The 6000-nt window shown below is 40.1% G+C and overlaps 1 protein-coding gene across 1 annotated transcript in view; it reads left to right on the top strand.

Annotated features, from left to right (window-relative positions):
• The first annotated feature begins 647 nt into the window (after positions 1-647).
• GLYR1 (glyoxylate reductase 1 homolog) overlaps positions 648-6000 on the top strand; it is a 29607-nt gene continuing 24254 nt past the window's right edge. The window contains exons 1-2 of the mRNA XM_015819255.1: positions 648-677; positions 3351-3430. The gene's annotated coding sequence lies outside the window, so the exon portion shown is untranslated. The remainder of the gene's footprint in view (positions 678-3350; positions 3431-6000) is intronic.

Genomic DNA, 6000 nt, shown 5'->3' with positions numbered 1-6000 from the left:
TAGAGTTGCTTTTTAAAGGAAAACTATTAAATCTGAATTAGTACTGGTAGGAGCTATAGTAGGCCGTTGGTTTTACCAGAAGATACTACTTTAATCTGAAAAGTAGGACATTTAAAGAGTAGTTGCTCTCAGTTCTAAGAATCCACAAGCCATGCAGTAATAATTTTAAATAACAGATTTGTGAAAGAAATTGAGAAGGATCATTGAGAACTTGCCAAGTTGAGTCTTAATTTTGCAGGCTGCTAGATTATTTGTTTTACACACATCTGGAGCGCCAACAGTGACACTAGTTTCTAGTTTTACCCTACCAACTAATAGAGTAAGTTGGAAGCATTACAAGGGTTGATGGTTCTTTGCAGAAGCTGGTCTTTGTTTTTAACAGTGGATAAACAGCATGAATATTTATAAACCTTTTTTGCCATTCGTGAAAACAATTTGCACCCAAGAAATTATTAGACGAGACTTCAGAGTAATATTCATTTTGTAATTTTATAAAGGAGTATTTTGTCCTGTAATCATCACACTTGGTTTCACTAAATAGCTTTTCAATTTCTTTTCTAATAATACTGTATAGGGGAGGGATATTGATGAATTGCTGCTGTCTTTGATAGCGTTTGACTGACTTCTGGTTTTTCTTTAGGGGGAAGCTGGGGCGGTATCCCCCTTGGCCAGGAAAGGTAAGATCTGAAGAATCTTACACAGATTCTAATCTGTTCTTTATCGTCTGGTTCTCTTGCATATTCAAACTGTTTAAACATTTCTTTTTGTTTCACTGTAAGCATTTTGGCAGGTTTCAAAACAGATTAGGTACAGTCACTTAAGTTTTTATCTTAGTTTCTGCTGAACAAGTTTTCCCCTAGCTTTTTTTTAGGACTTTGTTTAATAAAGAGCTGACTTTTCAAGATATCAGACAGGAAAATAAATTCCTCGAATGTGCTGGAACCTTAATAAATGTACAGTATAATTTATTATAGCTGTAGTTCTGTTTTTCAAAGGTGAAGTTTAGATCTGACTTATGTCCACCCGTCGAGCCATAATTTTACTTTGTGATAAATTTAGAACAGCTGGGAGGTACGGACAAAATGTATTTCCGATGAATGCTGTTGGAGAGAGCAGGGACTGTTTAGTTAGCAATCAATTGTTCACCCAAGTTATTTAGCAAGGGGGGGCATACAGGACATTATTTCAAGGTGTGCAGCTTTCCTGTTATGCTTCCTGGTCATGTAATTGCTAGCTCTCCTGCCAGAAAGCATGTTCTGCACCCTAACTCATTATTTAGCTTTAAATCTCCTGTAGTGCTGCTCTAAATCCTTCTCTCCATCTCTGGCCAGTTCCAGCATGGTGGCATTTTAAAAACCGAGATAAGAATGATTAGTGTAACCATGGTTATGGTTCTCCCATACAAGTATTGAGTGGGAACTTGTGCTCTGCACACTTAACCTCTTAGTACATTTTTTTCATTGTTTTCTTTATTGCTACAGCATGACTTCTGAATAATGCTTTTTCCCCTTCCCTTCCCTTTCCCTCCCCCTTCCTTCAGAAAAATCAAAGCAATATGCAATAAATATGACCAATGCTTGGATTTACTGCGTGGAAAAAAGATGCTATCTTTAAAATGATCATAAACTTTCCTAGTGTGGCTTGCACTTAATCAAGCAGCATACAGATCGTCCTTGCTTATTGACCGCTTGTTCAGTGGCTGTTCAAAGAGACGACAGCACGGAAATAGGTTTACGGCCAGGCCTTGAATTTATGGCTGTCGCAATGTCCCTGCGGTCACATGATTGCAATTCAACTATTTGGCAGCTGGCATTCATTTATGATAGTCACGGCATCCCCACAGTAATGTGATCACCATTGGCAACCTTCACAGCTGGCTTCCAAAAAACAAAGTCACTGGGGAAGCCGGCAGGAAGTTCCCAAGTTGCAGTCACGTGATTTCACGCTTAATGACTGTGGGTGGTTTACTTTACAACCACAGCTGGAACTAACCTAAGTTGGGCTTGGCCATGTAATATTTCACTTTAAGATTGTGAATGATTGTTAGTCTGAATTGTGGTTTGTAGGTGAGGACTACCTGTATGCCTTTTGTTTTATGTGGCATCCAGACTTCCAAACAATAATTATTGTTACATTGTTTTATGAGCAACCTAGTCATTATCTTAGGTGGTTTATGAATTCTGACCCAATCAGTGCGTTTCCATTTGCCTAGGCCAAGGGTAGGCAACCTTGGCTCTTTTATGACTCGTGGACTTCAACTCCCAGAATTCCTGAGCCAGCGATGCTGGCTCAGGAATTCTGGGAGTTGAAGTCCACGAGTCATAAAAGAGCCAAGGTTGTCTACCCCTGACCTAGGCCTAGAGCCCTTTATGGGGAATGCAACAGTTGTGTTCAGCTAAACTAAGTCTAGTATCTTTAGTGAACCGAGCCATGAAATTGCCATATTTAATCTATACCAGAAACACATAATCGCTAAACGTGATTTCACAATACACAAGTCCTATTACATACAGAAGTGATGCTTGTAAAGTCTTGTTTGCTGTTGCTTTGGGTAAGTGGAGGTTTTTAAGGTACATATCAACTGGAGCCCCTAATGATGCATATGGGTTTGTACAAAAGTGCGTTTGTGCCTTCGAGTCAGCTTTTGACTCCTGGCGACTGCCCGGATTAGTCCTGCAGTTTTCTTGGCCGAGTTTTTTACAAGTGGCTCGCCATTGGCTCTTTCCAAGGGTTGAGAGAGCGTGCTAAATCCAAGGTCACCCAGCTGACTTTGTACCTAGGAACATGAAATTGTGCTCTGTTTCCAGCCTGGCCCCTTAACTATTACTCTCAAAAACCTTAAACATGGACCTTAAAACAGAAGCCAGTACTTCTGACTTCAGACACAGAATAAACCAGAAACCAGAATTCAGTTGGATAGAAGGTTACCCTGAGCAGGTTCTGTTGCCCTCTGGATTTGTGGGAGTACCACTGGAGCCAGGAGCTTTTATACTTCCTGCCTTTATCTGTGGTTTTTCTCCAGAGGTTTGCGTGGGAATCTCCTCCACTTCTATCCCCAGAGAAGTAGGTAAGATTGGGAAAGAGTGATTAGCCCAAAGTCACATGGTCAGTCTGCAGTCAAAGAAGAATTTGAACTGAAGTTCTTCCCATAGCACAGTTCATATTATTGCTCTCTGTGGCACTATTACAAATCTCTCTTTAATTTCCACAAAGTTTGACTCTTATTTCAGAACGGTGACTTTCAAAGCACAACAATTCTGCAGGGAATACCAAATGAACATTGAGGGAAAAAAATCAGTGTTATCTCTCTTAACATGTTGCTGTCTCCCTTTCCCCCTCTTTTTTTCCAGATTGTTAACCCACCCAAGGACCTGAAGAAACCACGTGGGAAGAAGTGCTTCTTTGTGAAGTTTTTCGGAACTGAAGACCAGTATGTGATCCTCCCCCCCCTTTTCCCCTTTTATCTGGAAGGAAAAGAAAAAAACTTTTTAAACTTTGGAGCCTTTGTAGAGAAGCTCTTGCTCAAGTACCAGAATTTCACGTCTTTCTATTAAGTTCTTAGCCAGTAGAAAAAGATGCTTTAGAACCTGTGTTAAAGATGAGTAACTGAATCTGGCCCATGAATGGATTCCCACCCATTGGCTAGGAGACAGCCAACCCAAAAGGGGCTTCCTTTTGATCTGAAGTTAGAATCAGGGAGTGTTCTTCTGAAGACCCAGGAAGGTAGGGTGAGATCAGCCTCTCCTTCCTCATGGGATATGACTCCTTGTTGTAGATAATTCAAAAAACAGTTGGGAAGAGTGATCAGATAGGGAAGGCAGGGCATTGGGTCCCTTAAGGTAGATGGCACCATCTTGTGTCTCTGTAGAATTTAAAATAAACACAGCAGCAGCAGCAGCATCAGACATTGATAGAGGTTGATTTCATCGGCATGTTTGGAATAACATGTTCAGTTCATTCCATCTTGGAAAGGACACCCCACCACTGGACAACGAAAGATTTAATCTGTGATCAGGGAACTTTTTTTTATGGGGACTGGGAATTTTAAAAGATGGTATGGGGGCAGTTGATGAAAGCTTAATTTAGAATGACTACAGTCTGAGAAAACATAGTTTTAAATTCTTCAACCGAGCTTTATTCAATAAAATTGTAAAAGTGAAAAAAAAATGGAATTTTATTACTGTTTGGGTTACAGTACAATCTGTAGGTTCAACCCTTAGGATACTGCAGTGTTAAATATTAATTCTAGCCAGCCAGATGATAATCTGGTGCTGTTAAAGTAGTTTCATTTGTTCACAGCTTGTGAAGTCTTTGAAAGGCGGTTCCACATGCTGTATCGCTCTTTAAATGGAAAGTTTAGCTCTCTTTTGCTTTGAAATGGGGGCTGTATCTGAAATGCTGTTCAGTACCAGCACAGATTAGTGAACAGATTGCAGCTGAAAGGGTCAGTTTTTCCAAGTAAATTATGCATGGCTCAGAAGTCAGCTTGGAAAAATCTTATCACTTGCTGTAGGAGATCAGCTGAAATGTGGAGTTTTGGAAAAATTAATTGAGTTCTGCTATAAAAAGAGCTCTGTATGCCCTGCTCTTTTAATGGGCATAAAATATAGTAAATGGGAATTAAAATTCCAAAAACAAAATTGGATTTCTAGCTTCCACAACAAATACATGTTTACTGATACTGAAATTCCCCTGTACAACAATTCATTTAGTGACCATTTGAAGTTATGACGCTGAAAAAAAGCGACTTACGACCGACCGTTTTTCAGCATCCCTATGGTCATGTGATCAAAATTCAGGTGCTTGGCAACTGGCCTGTATTTACGACAGTTGCCGTGTCCTGGGGTCATGTGATCTTTTGCAACCTTCTGACAAGCAAAGTCAATGGGGAAGCCCGATTCAATTAATCACCGTGTTACTAGCTCAACAACTGTAATGATTCACTTAGCTGTGGCAAGAATCGTTGTAAAAACTGGAGCTCACCTCACTTAACCACTGTTTCACTTAGCAGCAGAAAGTTTGGGCTCAATTGTGGCTGTAAGTCGAGGACTACCTGTATTGGAAAACTAGCATGTGGAAATGCAGACTAACAAGCCTGGAGGATGTCTCGGTTGCTTCTCTGAAAGCATTTGGCAGCATCTGTTAACCTAAGGAAGCACAGTAGACCTCTTCCTTCCCCAAGGAAGTTGGCTTTCCTTCATTCCTACTAGTCTCCATTTCAACATGGCAGCTTTGGTACTGGAGCCAGCAGACGTGCTCCAAATCTTCTTCATGTACCTGCTAGATAATTGCCCTTAATATTTCTCTCTCTCTCTTGTCTGCATGATATATGTACAGCATGAAAACCAGCTTGTATCATAAGGAAGGGCTAAACGGCTTATTGAAATTTAGCAGAACAGTTGGGCTTAGTTTCAGTTAATCAATGCTATAAATTTCCCCGGGGTTACATTTCATCTGGGCAGCAATTCCAGTTTCCTGAAATGCCCTCAACCCAGTTCTGCAGTGACGATGAGATACCGAACAGAATCATACCTACTTATCTACCTAGAGTAGTTTGATTCTTTCTCACGTACTCAGCTATATTTTGAGCCGCCTAACAGTTATTGAAATGGTCCTATTTCTCTTTTTTGCTTGTGAACACGGCAGGGATTTGAAAAGAGGTATGTCAGCTCAGGTTAATAAATAATCCTGTCTTTGCGCATGGTTCTTCAGTGCCATCGTGAGGTCTCTTTTTCCTGCATGTGACCGCAAATAAAAGTAAATGAGCATTACGGGTTGTGTTATTATCGCAATATGACCATTGCCGCAAATTCTAAATCAAATGTTGAAACTTCAGAGGGTACAACATGAATTGTTAAGTGGTTAGTTAATGAATTGTTAGTTAATGAATTGTTAACTAATAGTAAGATGGAAACGTTTTGAAGGAGTTATTGGTGTGATCGTTAAATCACAGAAGAAACTTTTGTTTGTACCTTCTCTGTGAATGAATTTCTGATACGT

This window comes from Protobothrops mucrosquamatus, unplaced genomic scaffold (genome assembly GCF_001527695.2).
Source record: "Protobothrops mucrosquamatus isolate PMUCROS unplaced genomic scaffold, P.Mucros_1.0 scaffold880, whole genome shotgun sequence".
Classification (NCBI taxonomy): Eukaryota; Metazoa; Chordata; class Lepidosauria; order Squamata; family Viperidae; genus Protobothrops; species Protobothrops mucrosquamatus.
The sequence above is the reverse complement of the archived record's forward strand: the minus strand, read 5'-3'. Positions and strand labels throughout refer to the sequence as shown.